A 13,830-nucleotide genomic window follows, 5' to 3' on the forward strand; every position below is an offset into this window, starting at 1 on the left:
GTGACCACTGTCCATAACTAAAGGCCATGACTAGTACCCATTCATGCGTTATAATATATTTGGTCATGCACACTGACGAGTGTTGAAGGCCATGTTTAACACCAGTGATGTCATCAATGATGTGATCTGTGATGTCATCATTGTGGTCATAGGGTGTGCAACAAGGTTTTTTTTGCATTAAGTTCTCACCTTAACTAAAATTGTTTCCTTGAATATGAAGGGTTTTGTTACAATGTATTGCTCACTTTAACATCCCTGAAACTAACGTTTTTCCCTTAAATAGCAAGGGTTTTATTACAATGTGTTACTCACCTTAACATCCGTGCAACTGAGGTTTTTCCCATGAATGAAAGGTTGTATAGCTGTGGCTACAATGAGCCAATAGGACGTCAAGCTCCTTCAATGTGGCTACACATCATTGCGCCTAATCTGCCAGCCAATCACATCACACGCTGAGGCTCAGCGCCTACGCATGACTTTTATGGGTGTCAACAAATGATCCAATCACACATTGTGATATATTCACATGGTTATGTCCATGCCGTTTGATGTAACCCACACATGCAAAATGAGCCAATAGGATGTCAAACTCCTTTAACGCGGCTACGTATTTTCGCGCTTGTTGTGATAGCAAATGAAATCACGCGCTGCAGCTCCACGCCTACATGTGACTGTTATGTATATCAATGAACGATCCAATCACAAATTGCAATGTATTTATGTGGGAAAGCCCATGCCGTTTCACGTGACCTGCACATATGAAATGAGCCAATAGGATGTCAAACTCCTTTAACGCGGCTACGTATTTTCGCGCTTGTTGTGATAGCAAATGAAATCACGCGCTGCAGCTCCACGCCTACATGTGACTGTTATGTATATCAATGAACGATCCAATCACAAATTGCAATGTATTTATGTGGGAAAGCCCATGCCGTTTCACGTGACCTGCACATATGAAATGAGCCAATAGGATGTTGATTTCCTTTAACGTGGCTATGCATTTTTGCTCATGATCTACAAGCCAATCATATGTCATGCAAAAGCTCTGCGCCTACACGCGACATTTATACCTGTGAACAAACTATCGAATCACATGTTGTGATTTATTGACACAGGTACAACCATGCCATTTGATGACATCCATGCAAACAAGACGGTTGAATCAGCTGGTGTGGCAGTCTGTAGTCGCATATAATCACCACACCCACAAAAAAATAATTTTACATTCATCATTGCTTTCTCTACTTGCTAGTGAAAGGGTTTCTGAGTAACTGCAAGCACTTTTGGCACTTATCCCTTAAATTCTTGTTACTTTTTATCCAGTTTTCTCATAATCCTGTTTTCCATTTTCTTGTGATTTGTTCATTTTGTCTATTTTGTATTTTATTTATTTGTTCTTCTTTTTAGATAAAACCTTTTGAGGCATGGGGGTTCATTACGAGTGAGGCGTTAAGGGGTTAATGGCGCCGGTAAAGGTGCCGGAGCCGTCAACCCCTTAACTCCTCATTACGAGTCTGCTCGCAGGAACCCTCCAAGGGCGCCTGGTTTTACCAGGCGCCCTTAGCGGGTCCTGCGAGCTGACCAGGGTGTTAACAGCGGGCCCGTTATTAACGTGCCCATTGTTAGCACCCTCCCCATTCCCATTGAGCTCTATGAGGGCTCGAATGGGAATGGGGGTGTACCGGGTCCGGGTTCCTTGAATTTGGAATTATCGGGACCTCCAAGGTTGGGATGGCCCGGTAATTCCTCATTCGAGGAACCCGGACCCGGTAGCCGGTAAGGGGGAAGCCATGCAGCTAATAGCGGCATGGCTACCTCCAAACTTGTAATGACCCCCATTGTCTTTTTAGTGTTGTCATTTTAGATATTTTACATATTTCTCCCTGTTTGGACAATCCAAAACGTCCAACCACAACAGTAACAGCAATGATGATGACATTATTGTTTGGGTTCCAAATCCATCACCACCAAGGAAGAAAGCAACTGGAATGAAAACCACTGCTGAGATTTGGAGCTTCTTCCAAGTCAAAGAACACTATTCTAAAAAAGATGCAGAGGATGTACTTTGCACATTCTGCAACAAAACTATACACCATGGACCTTCCAATGTTCAATCTCAAAGTCTAGGATGATCTATAAAGATTAACCATCTATTGCAAGTCCACTGGGATGATGTCGATGATGACTATTGAAAAGTGCACAAACATCATTAAAGAAAAATGCATAGCTCCCATTCCTTGTGTATACGAAAATCTGCACCACCTGCACTACCACCATCCATGAGTGCTACAACATCACCAACTGGAAATTAAGCCTCAATTTCAACAGCAGTGTCAACTACAGAGACTGTTCTTTTACCGACTCCTGATCTTTCCATGATGCACGTCATGTTCAATCTAATGGGTAGTCAAGGGAGATGCCACAATTGAACAATGGAAGAAGTTAATTGCTGAACATCCGATTACTTGTCATGCTTAATTTTTTCTTCTTTTAAGTGTCAATTTTGTTTCCCCTCTTTCTAAATAACAAAAAAAAAATACAAACAAATATATATGTTCCATTTTATTTAAATTCCCTTTGTTAAATGTTTCATCCTCATGTGTTTTCCTCCCTATTCCACCCCCTCTTTCCATCCTCCAAAACGACCCTGTTAAGCACCACCTTTTATGTTACAAAAATAAATACAATTGAATACTGACTGCAAAAATAAATTACAATATCTATTGTAATTTATTTTGTGCAGTTGCAGTAATCAAAATCACCCAATTTCTGTAATTTATTTTGTGCAGTTGCAGTAATCAAAATCACCCAAGTTCTGATAGTTGATATTGGTCTTTCAAAACACTGGATCCAAAAGAATCTCACCAATTGTAATACTGAGTATGTTTTTTACTTGATTACATGCAAATGTGGACTACACTACGTGGGAAAGACTATATATGTAAAGTAAAGACCCGCATCATAGAACACCGGAGCTGCATAAAGAACAAAACTGAGAACGCTCCACTGCTCAAACACTTTGTCCAACAAAAGCATAATTGTGAAGACTTCACATGGACTGTATTGTTATCTCTTAAAGGGACAAATCACGAAACACGTGAAAAGAAACTCTAGAAAATGGAACAAAAAATGATTTACCCTTTACATAGCGATGTCAAAGGTCTGAATGAATCTATAGAATGGTACACTATATAGTTCATTAACTATCATGTGTACTGTAAAATATTGTTTCCCATCTTTATGCACACAAGAAGTGTTTTTCTAATAACTGTTTTTCTTTGGACTCTTTACACTCTCGACATTACTAATACTCTTAACTCCCCGGACCTTTACCTATACTGGTAATCATTTACATTTACAGTATAGTTTGTTTTTCAACATGTCCTCTATGTTTTACTGAAGACTTTACAGTTTTCCATCATGGCCGCTGCTCTTACACCATATTCTCTGCCGTGCTCCTTCTTGATAAACATGGAGAAGGCACTATAGTCATCACCATGACTACCCTGTTGCATCGGCTTTTCCGTACCCTCAGCCGTCAACACTGAGTCTGCTGGATCGAGACGTGACACAGTATGCCTCTTAGACTCTGGAGGAGGTAAGCCCCTCTAATGCTCGGGACTCATAGTACGCACACCGACACACTCAGCACATGCTTTTCTTAATTCGATCCTTACACTTTCTTGCAGCTGCGAGATAAGGATCCTTTTCCAAAAGACTGCCATTTCTGGCCGCTAAGTTAAACCAACCCGACACAGATCGGAATTTCATGCCTATTGTTCATGTTTGGACCCTTCCCGCTACACCCCGCAGGTAGGATGTCTACGCTTCTTACGCTATCTTATTACCCTTCACGATTACTTACGAGGACACGCTAACATGGGAATAATGTCATCCAATAGCTTCCTTGGTTAAACACCATTCATTTATCACACTAGCGCAAGTCTCTACCTATTCACCCTTCGCGTACTAACGGCCCGCACTATTTAGTAATGCTATTCCTACTCCCTGTTTCACACTCCCCTCTAGAACTCTCACTGAGGAACGGAACAACTAGGACACTTCAGTTTCACTATGAGTCACGTAATAAACCGATTCCCCAGGCACAGGGTTCCTGTACTCTCCTGTTAGCTGTTCTCCAGGCTATTCAGACCAACTGTACTATTAAGCCCTATGCAGCCGGTCGATCTACTTTTCCTGCACAAGTGTTCTGAGCACACATTTTGCTTGTATACTTTTAAGCCACTCATGATGCTTAAAGTGTAATTTATACTTTATAGGACTGATTCAATCGCCTATGCCTACTTACCGTCTGAAGTAGAGAGCCCCCACCAAGCACCATACAAGGTAATTAACCTTAGTTACATGGTGCCACAATTCCTTAATTTGAACTCTTCAAAGTACATAGTTACTCTTAATCTAACCCTTTGTTTTATGTGCTTTTAACCCCACAGATGCTATGAGATAGACGTTGAATATACTCACATACCAATTTGAATTAGTTTATGTTATTTAATTATTTCCTCCTGATGAATCTTCTACACCTATGTTTTAAGAACTGAAACATGTTGACAACTCTCTGGACTAAAAACAGAGTCATAAAATTGTAGACACTAATTCTAATAGAAACCTGGTACACAACAAATTGTTTTATGAGTACCATTTTTGTATGTATTTTCTGTGAACTTGTTTTATTTTTTTTCTAAACCTGTGACGTTTCCCTTGTTTTATATTGGATGTTAAATAATGTATTGCGGACCACCAAATTTAATTGGATATTTGAACTTTTAATACTCTTTATTAAAATTGATTTTGATCTTTTAACTACGACTGGTCCTTCCCTCACCGGAGTTCTGAACTCTAGCATCTGTATACTAGCTCTGTCTCCCTATATATATTGAAATCACTGACACCTGGCTCCATGCAGCAGCAGGACCTTCCCTTTCGTTAGCTGTCCCTGAGAACTACATGATATATAGGTCAGATTGACCAACTGCCAAAAGAGGGGGGTTAGCTATTATCGCCAGAAATAACCTCTACATTAGAGAGCTACCAAACATTGCGTTCCACTCTGGCGAAATACTCTCAGTCAAAATGACCTCATCACATACTGCCACACTAAATATCCACTTGATCTATAGGCCCCTGGCCCGATACTGGCTTTTGAGGATGATGCAGCCCAACTCCTCTCGACCAATACTAACCCTAGCTCACAAACACTGCTAGGTGACAAAAACGTAGGCCTTCACGATCCTAAGGAAAGTAATGCCCTAGCTCTCACCAGTACCATCTCAGCACTTGGCTTCCATACCGAATATCAAACCCCACACATACCAAAGGTTGCACGCTCGACTGACTAGCTGACCTCAATTGCAGTACTGACATAACCTCTAATTCCCAATGCCCATGGTCAAACCAGCACATCATTACTTTTAACATTACCAATAACTCAGTGACCAACACAATCCTGTTGATGGCTCCTGCTGCCCTAACTTGAAACAAACCTAACGTCACAGCAAACAAATTATTCCCACTACTTCTCCCAATCACAGCATACCAAGACCCAAGTAACAATGTTTTGACAGCCATCGATGAATAATGCAAAACCAGTATCGCACATCAATTTGTGGTTCATGCCAACTCTAAAAATGCTAAGAAGCGATAAGAGATCAGATGAGGCCAACTGGAAAAAAAACACCTAATGACCTAAAACAAAGTAAAATTTGCTACAGTAGCTAAACATTTTAAACAGCCAATTCTCCAAACAAAAAAAATAAAAAATCCACATACAATGACAGAATAACCAAAGCCAAATCAGTTACTAAAGAACTCTTTGCCATCCTGGGAGAACTAGAGTCCCCATTACCACCACAAGAAATCTGTAATAAAGATGCAAATTGATGTACTGACATTCAAAATCCCCTCTTCAAAAAAGCCAAAATGGAAACAAGAAAAGCTACCATTAAACTAGCCCAACTACCATTGCAGAGGCCAACCTACTGAGTTACCAATTTGGTGTCACAATTAAAATTCACCCCTGTCTCCAACTCAAAAATCCTTAAATTGCTTGTCAGTCGGAAACCATCAGATTTTAAGGTGACTCCTGCCCCACAGCGGTTATCAAGGACTGCACACCTGGCATAACCTCCTTAATCACAAGTCAAATCAATGCCTCCGTTGAAAGCAGTATGATCCCATCCGATCACAAAAATAAGTGGGTACTGCTGCTACTGATAAAAACCTTGTTCAATCCCAACATACCGACCAACTACATTACCCTTCCTACTCAAAATACTAGTTAGTCGTGTATCTCCAGATCCAAAATTATCTGGAAGTCAACAACCTCTTGGCCTTCCGCCCTAGACATGAAACAGAAACAGCACTTCTGGATTTGAAAATTCAGATGGACAAGCTCAAAGATAAAGGCAAACTGGCCCATCTCCTCCTACTTGACCTATCAGCATTGTTTGTCCTAGTCAATCATAAAATACTCTGTGAACACCTCTCCTTAGCAGCCAGTTTCTCACGTAAAGCTATCCAATGGATTCAATCCTTCCTAACAGACAAATCGATCTGAGTATTCTCTCTGAGTGCAGCAGCTCACCCAAGCCCACTCACCTGTGTTGTTCCTAAAGGTTCCTGTGCCTCATCGACACTTAACAATATTTTTACGAAACCATTTTTTGACCGTCTGGACTATTTGGGTGTCACCTATACCAACTATGCTGATGACACCCAAATCCTTATCCCCATTACTGGCTCACATGATAATGACTTGGCCTCTCTCAACTCGATTTATCACACTATTCAAACTTGAATGGCCCCTAATGGCCTATGTTTGTATGACAAAAAAAATGGAACTCCTCCTCATAGGATCACAACTCTGCCTTAACACACTTGATGACTCCTTTAAAGCATTCAATATACACAGCAACACCATTGAAGTGACTAAGGTAGTAAAAACTCTAGGTTTTTTACCTGGACTCAGCCTTGACCCTAACCAAACAAGTTAATGCCACACCTGCATATGCATGCATGTATTTATTTATTCATTTGCATGTATAAATCACTAACACAACCCAAGGGCATTGAGGCTCAGTTACATGAATATGTCTCCAAGTTGATCAAGCTCTCATGCTGTCTATACTGGACTACTGTAATGCCCTCTACGCCAGAACTAAGACCAAAAACATCAAAAGGTTACAGGTTATCCAAACCAACACCCTTTGGCCATTCCTAAATATACCTAAAAACTCACACATCTCCATGACAAGAAGGAACGCTCACTGGCTTCCTGTTCAAGAGTGCATCCTCTTTAAAACCCTCACACTGACACACTAAATGCTTACAAAACTCTGCCCCCACCTACCTCACTGACAAAGTTTCTAGATTCCAATCGAACAAGCCCACATGCTTTGCTCACTTAAACGTTCTGTCCACAACGAGGTTCAAACTCCAGAAAGCCGGAGGCAGCAGTTTCCCTTCCTTAGCTGCCAGCACTAGAATACCTTACATGCCAAACTCAGGTCAGAAGACTAATTCTGAACATTCATGGAGACAGTTGAAAACTTGGCACTTTATGCATGAAACACGTAACTAAGACGTCCGCATAAACCTGCTAGCTAGTAACACAAGTAACATTCCAGCGTAAAACGACTCCACTTATAGCCGAGCTCCTAATATCTTTCTTTCTTCTCCATCGCTTTGTCTGACTTTACCCATGCAACAATGGAACCATGACACCTGTGTATTGTCCTGTATTATCTCATGACTGACCAACACCAACACCTGTGTAATTCTGTCTGACTGACTTTACATATGCAACTATGAATCCACTGCACCTGTGTACTTCATGACTTACCGACACCGGTGTAACTCAATAATGTTGTATCCTTTGTACTTATGAATGTACCCTTCTGCAAGAACAGCACCTAGATGCCTACATTGGGTGTGCTACACAAATTGCTTCATTACTAAATCAGCAATGAGAGTATGTTATAGTTGAAAAAATCTCCAACTCTGTTAAATGCAGTTGTTTTTAGTCTTACGAGGGCTCATTTATTTGAAAGTACTTTCACTGACTCCTTACGTTTCCTGGAAGAGTGCTTTGCAGGTACAGGGATAAGGTTTAGGGGATGAGTTTACTGTACACACAACCTATTACATTCTTCAATGCAAGAAATGCCAGCTGTCACTTTTCTTTCATCAAGGTTTATGAAAAATAAACCTATGTGTTTCACACGTGACAAAGCTACATATGACATTTCTTCTTTAAACACTGTATGACTAATGTCAATAAGTGATGCTTCTAAAGTCAACCATCGTAATTTATGAATAGTTATTGCAGAAGCATGATGGAAACTGTGCACTTTTCACAAAGTTATCCTTAAAAAGCATGAAATGTGCACAGGTCCGAGAAATCAAATGAGAGCCATCTGCACGATCAAACTTAACTTCAAAATGTCTAATATTTGTACTGTGAAAAAAGTGTGATATGCAATCACTCTTCTCATTGCTCTATTGACTAGATCAATTTCTACATTGAAGTTCCTCTTTAACATTACTAGTTCATTGATGCACAGTTTTAAAACTCCGTCCAGATCTGCTGTTTTAGAAATGTAACTCTCTAGTTGACCTAATTGAGCTTTTTCCCTCTTATTCAACTCTAAAGCCATAACATCACCATCGAAAACATCACAACACATCGCCACAATATTTTGATTCTTTGACAATAGCATTGTAGAGTTAAACATGTTACACTCTGCAAGTGTGCACATCAAAGCAACACAACAAATGTTTCTCTCCTCTAGAGTCAAGGTGACATAAGAATGTGTTACATTTTGGATCATATCTCTTATTGCATGAATTAAAAAAAGATGCAGCTGTTCCTGCTTGTCAACTAATAAAAACAAATCAGGTTTGTATTACAAACAAGAACCTTCACGCTTGTCATGCAGTAAACCATGTAAGAACCTAACATTAATTTTATTATAAACTTCTTGTTGTTATACAAAAGTTTTCTAACAATGTCATCACAATTCGCATCTGCAACTTTACTTTGTTACATTGCACTTTCTACTTCCTCCATGGCAAGCAGAACATCAGTTTGAATAATTGGCTCGCAAAGCACATTTTGACATCCTACTGCACAATCTTGACTTCCCTCCGGAGTCACTTTTGCCAATTCAGCTGCCAAAATTTCTTCTTGACGTAGTTCTTTCTCCAGAAACTCAGGTACTGCTCACATTTTTGAAATGTAATCAAGTTTTTTTTATCAAAAGATTATTTTTTTCAATCATTTAAAAAGCAAATCACTCTCTGCACACCATGTGAAGAATAAATGCAAAAGACAAAAATAAAATAATTCCTTTTTCTCTGCCGTTTGGCAAGACAATTTCATGTGGTTATTGGGACCTGTCTAACTAGACAACCACTACATTCATGTACTTTAAATTGTCCTCTATCATTGTTCATTTCAACCTTCTGATATGAGTAGCATTGCGCTACTTGATATGAACAAAGATCCTCCAACATTTCGGATCAATTTAGATAATATGTATCAATCAAGTTGGTTTTCAAAATCTCTGTACTGTCACATACTGCTTTAGCTAACTGCTCATTTTCACTCAAAGGCTTCAGTCCACGATTTCTAGTACTAGAAGGTCCAAGACATAACCAAACAACTTTAATTCTAAGCCTAGGCAGAGGCAAACTAGTTAGCCGATCTGCAGCTACATAGCTACCAAATTCTCTATGTGAAAGCATCTTCAAACCAAAGCTTAGATGTTTCTGACTAACAGGGTAATTCATAGAATTTCGCAGAAAAGTGTCGCAAGCGGCTGGCGCAGAGTGTCCGCGTGCGATTGTCTGCGCCAGGCACGTGCGCTAAAACCGATTTCCGCGCACAGCGTATTCATGGATTTTAGGCTCCCAAACCAGCCGTGGCGCAGAGTATCGCAGCGACCCTGCAGCAGCGCCAGTAACGCCCCCAAGAACGCCCTCGCGCAAGGAAAAGCCATCAAAATCGCTAAATCATCGCAAAGGGCTGCGCTAACCCTGGACCAGTCTACAGGGCTGCCAAACAAGGAACGCAAAGCGGGTAACGTGCATATCAGGGGTACGCGTGAAGTTATACACGCGATTAGCCAGGGTACGTGCATATCAGGGGTACGCGTGAAGTTATACACGCGATTAGCCAGGGTACGTGTATTACAGGGGTACGCGGGAAGTTCTACACGCGATTGGCCAGGGTACGTGTATTACAGGGGTACGCGTGAAGTTTAACACGCGATTAGCCAGGGCACGTGTATCACAGGGGTACGCAGGAATTATCAAACGCGATTTGGCTGGGTACGTGTATTACAGGGGTACACGGGAAGTTCTACACGCAATTTGGCTGGGTACGTGTATTACAGGGGTGCGCGGGAATTCTCACATGCGATTTGGCCAGGTACGTGTATTACAGGGGTGCGCGGGAATTATCACACGCGATTTGGCTTGGTACGTGTATTACAGGGGTGCGTGGGAAGTTCTACACGCGATTGGCCAGGGTACGTGTATTACAGGGGTACGTGGGAATTATCACACGCGATTTGGCTGGGTACGTGTATTACAGGGGTACACGGGAAGTTCTACACGCGATTCGGCTGGGTACGTGTATTACAGGGGTGCGCGGGAATTCTCACATGCGATTTGGCCAGGTACATGTATTACAGGGGTGTGCAGGAATTATCACACGCAATTAGGCTGGGTGGGTCCTCACAGGTATTCCCTGTACACCCTCCACGGCCCCTGCAGGCAGCCCACAAAACAGGGGACTACCCTGCACACCTGCTCATGTCCCCCTGCACCCCCACCCCCCAGCAGTGCAGGGGCAGCCTCCACCAGGCCCCCACCCATGTCTCCCAACACCCCCACCCCCCAGCAGTGCAGGGGCAGCCTCCACCAGGCCCCACTTATGTCTCCCACCACCCCCACCCCCCAGCATCCAGGGGCACCCTCCACCAGGCCCCCACCCATGTCTCTCACCACCCCCACCCCCCAGCAGTGCAGGGGCACCCTCCACCAGGCCCCCACTCATGTCACCTATCACCCCCACCCCCCTGCCACCAGGGGCACCCTCCACCAGGCCCCCACTCATGTCTCCCACCACCCCCACCCCCCAGCATCCAGGGGCACCCTCCACCAGGCCCCCACCCATGTCTCCCACCACCCCCACCCCCCAGCCACCAGGGGCACCCTCCACCAGGCCCCCACTCATGTCTCCCACCACCCCACCCCCCAGCAGTGCAGGGGCAGCCTCCACCAGGCCCCCACTCATGTCCCCTATCACCCCCACCCCCCAGCCACCAGGGGCACCCTCCACCAGGCCCCCACTCATGTCCCCTAACACCCCCACCCCCCAGGCCACCAGGGGCACCCTCCACCAGGCCCCCATCCATGTCTCCCACCACCCCCACCCCCCAGCAGTGCAGGGGCACCCTCCACCAGGCCCCCACACATGTCCCTATCACCCCCACCCCCCAGAAACCAGGGGCACCCTCCACCAGGCCCCCATCCATGTCTCCCACCACCCCCACCCCCCAGCAGTGCAGGGGCACCCTCCACCAGGCCCCCACTCATGTCCCCTATCACCCCCACCCCCCAGCCACCAGGGGCACCCTCCACCAGGCCCCCACTCATGTCCCCTATCACCCCCACCCCCCAGCCACCAGGGGCACCCTCCACCAGGCCCCCATCCATGTCTCCCACCACCCCCACCCCCCAGCAGTGGAGGGGCAGCCTCCACCAGGCCCCCACTCATGTCCCCTATCACCCCCACCCCCCCGCCACCAGGGGCACCCTTCACAAGGCCCCCATCCAATTCTCCCACCACCCCCACCCCCCAGCCACCAGGGGCACCCTCCACCAGGCCCCCATCCATGTCTCCCACCACCCCCACCCCCCAGCAGTGCAGGGGCATCCTCCACCAGGCCCCCACCCATGTCACCCACCACCCCCACCCCCCAGCCACCAGGGGCATCCTCCACCAGGCCCCCACCCATGTCACCCACCCCCCCCACCCCCCAGCAGTGCAGGGGCATCCTCCACCAGGCCCCCACCCATGTCACCCACCACCCCCACCCCCCAGCAGTGCAGGGGCATCCTCCACCAGGCCCCCACCCATGTCTCTCACCACCCCCACCCCCCAGCAGTGCAGGGGCACCCTCCACCAGGCCCCCACTCATGTCCCCTATCACCCCCACCCCCCTGCCACCAGGGGCACCCTCCACCAGGCCCCCACTCATGTCTCCCACCACCCCCACCCCCCAGCATCCAGGGGCACCCTCCACCAGGCCCCCACCCATGTCTCCCAACACCCCCACCCCCCAGCAGTGCAGGGGCAGCCTCCACCAGGCCCCCACTCATGTCTCCCACCACCCCCACCCCCCAGCATCCAGGGGCACCCTCCACCAGGCCCCCACCCATGTCTCTCACCACCCCCACCCCCCAGCAGTGCAGGGGCACCCTCCACCAGGCCCCCACTCATGTCCCCTATCACCCCCACCCCCCTGCCACCAGGGGCACCCTCCACCAGGCTCCCACTCATGTCTCCCACCACCCCCACCCCCCAGCATCCAGGGGCACCCTCCACCAGGCCCCCACCCATGTCTCCCACCACCCCCACCCCCCAGCAGTGCAGGGGCACCCTCCACCAGGCCCCCACTCATGTCTCCCACCACCCCACCCCCCAGCAGTGCAGGGGCAGCCTCCACCAGGCCCCCACTCATGTCCCCTATCACCCCCACCCCCCAGCCACCAGGGGCACCCTCCACCAGGCCCCCACTCATGTCCCCTAACACCCCCACCCCCCAGCCACCAGGGGCACCCTCCACCAGGCCCCCATCCATGTCTCCCACCACCCCCACCCCCCAGCAGTGCAGGGGCACCCTCCACCAGGCCCCCACACATGTCCCCTATCACCCCCACCCCCCAGAAACCAGGGGCACCCTCCACCAGGCCCCCATCCATGTCTCCCACCACCCCCACCCCCCAGCAGTGCAGGGGCACCCTCCACCAGGCCCCCACTCATGTCCCCTATCACCCCCACCCCCCAGCCACCAGGGGCACCCTCCACCAGGCCCCCACTCATGTCCCCTATCACCCCCACCCCCCAGCCACCAGGGGCACCCTCCACCAGGCCCCCACCCATGTCTCCCACCACCCCCACCCCCCAGCAGTGGAGGGGCAGCCTCCACCAGGCCCCCACTCATGTCCCCTATCACCCCCACCCCCCCGCCACCAGGGGCACCCTTCACAAGGCCCCCATCCATGTCTCCCACCACCCCCACCCCCCAGCCACCAGGGGCACCCGCCACCAGGCCCCCATCCATGTCTCCCACCACCCCCACCCCCCAGCAGTGCAGGGGCATCCTCCACCAGGCCCCCACCCATGTCACCCACCACCCCCACCCCCCAGCCACCAGGGGCATCCTCCACCAGGCCCCCACCCATGTCACCCACCACCCCCACCCCCCAGCAGTGCAGGGGCATCCTCCACCAGGCCCCCACCCATGTCACCCACCACCCCCACCCCCCAGCAGTGCAGGGGCATCCTCCACCAGGCCCCCACCCATGTCTCCCACCACCCCCACCCCCCAGCACTGTGGGGCACCTGCCAGCAGGCCCCCACCCATGTCACCCACCACCCCCACCCCCCAGCAGTGCAGGGGCAGCCTCCACCAGGCACCCACACATGTCCCCCTGCCCCCAGGTCCTGACGATACTCAATCATGGCAGTAATGGGCAGCATACCCAGCACAAACACCCAGGCAAGGATTGCATCCACCC

Source organism: Ambystoma mexicanum, chromosome 5p, assembly GCF_040938575.1.
Source record: "Ambystoma mexicanum isolate Mex_15411 chromosome 5p, UKY_AmexF1_1, whole genome shotgun sequence".
Classification (NCBI taxonomy): Eukaryota; Metazoa; Chordata; class Amphibia; order Caudata; family Ambystomatidae; genus Ambystoma; species Ambystoma mexicanum.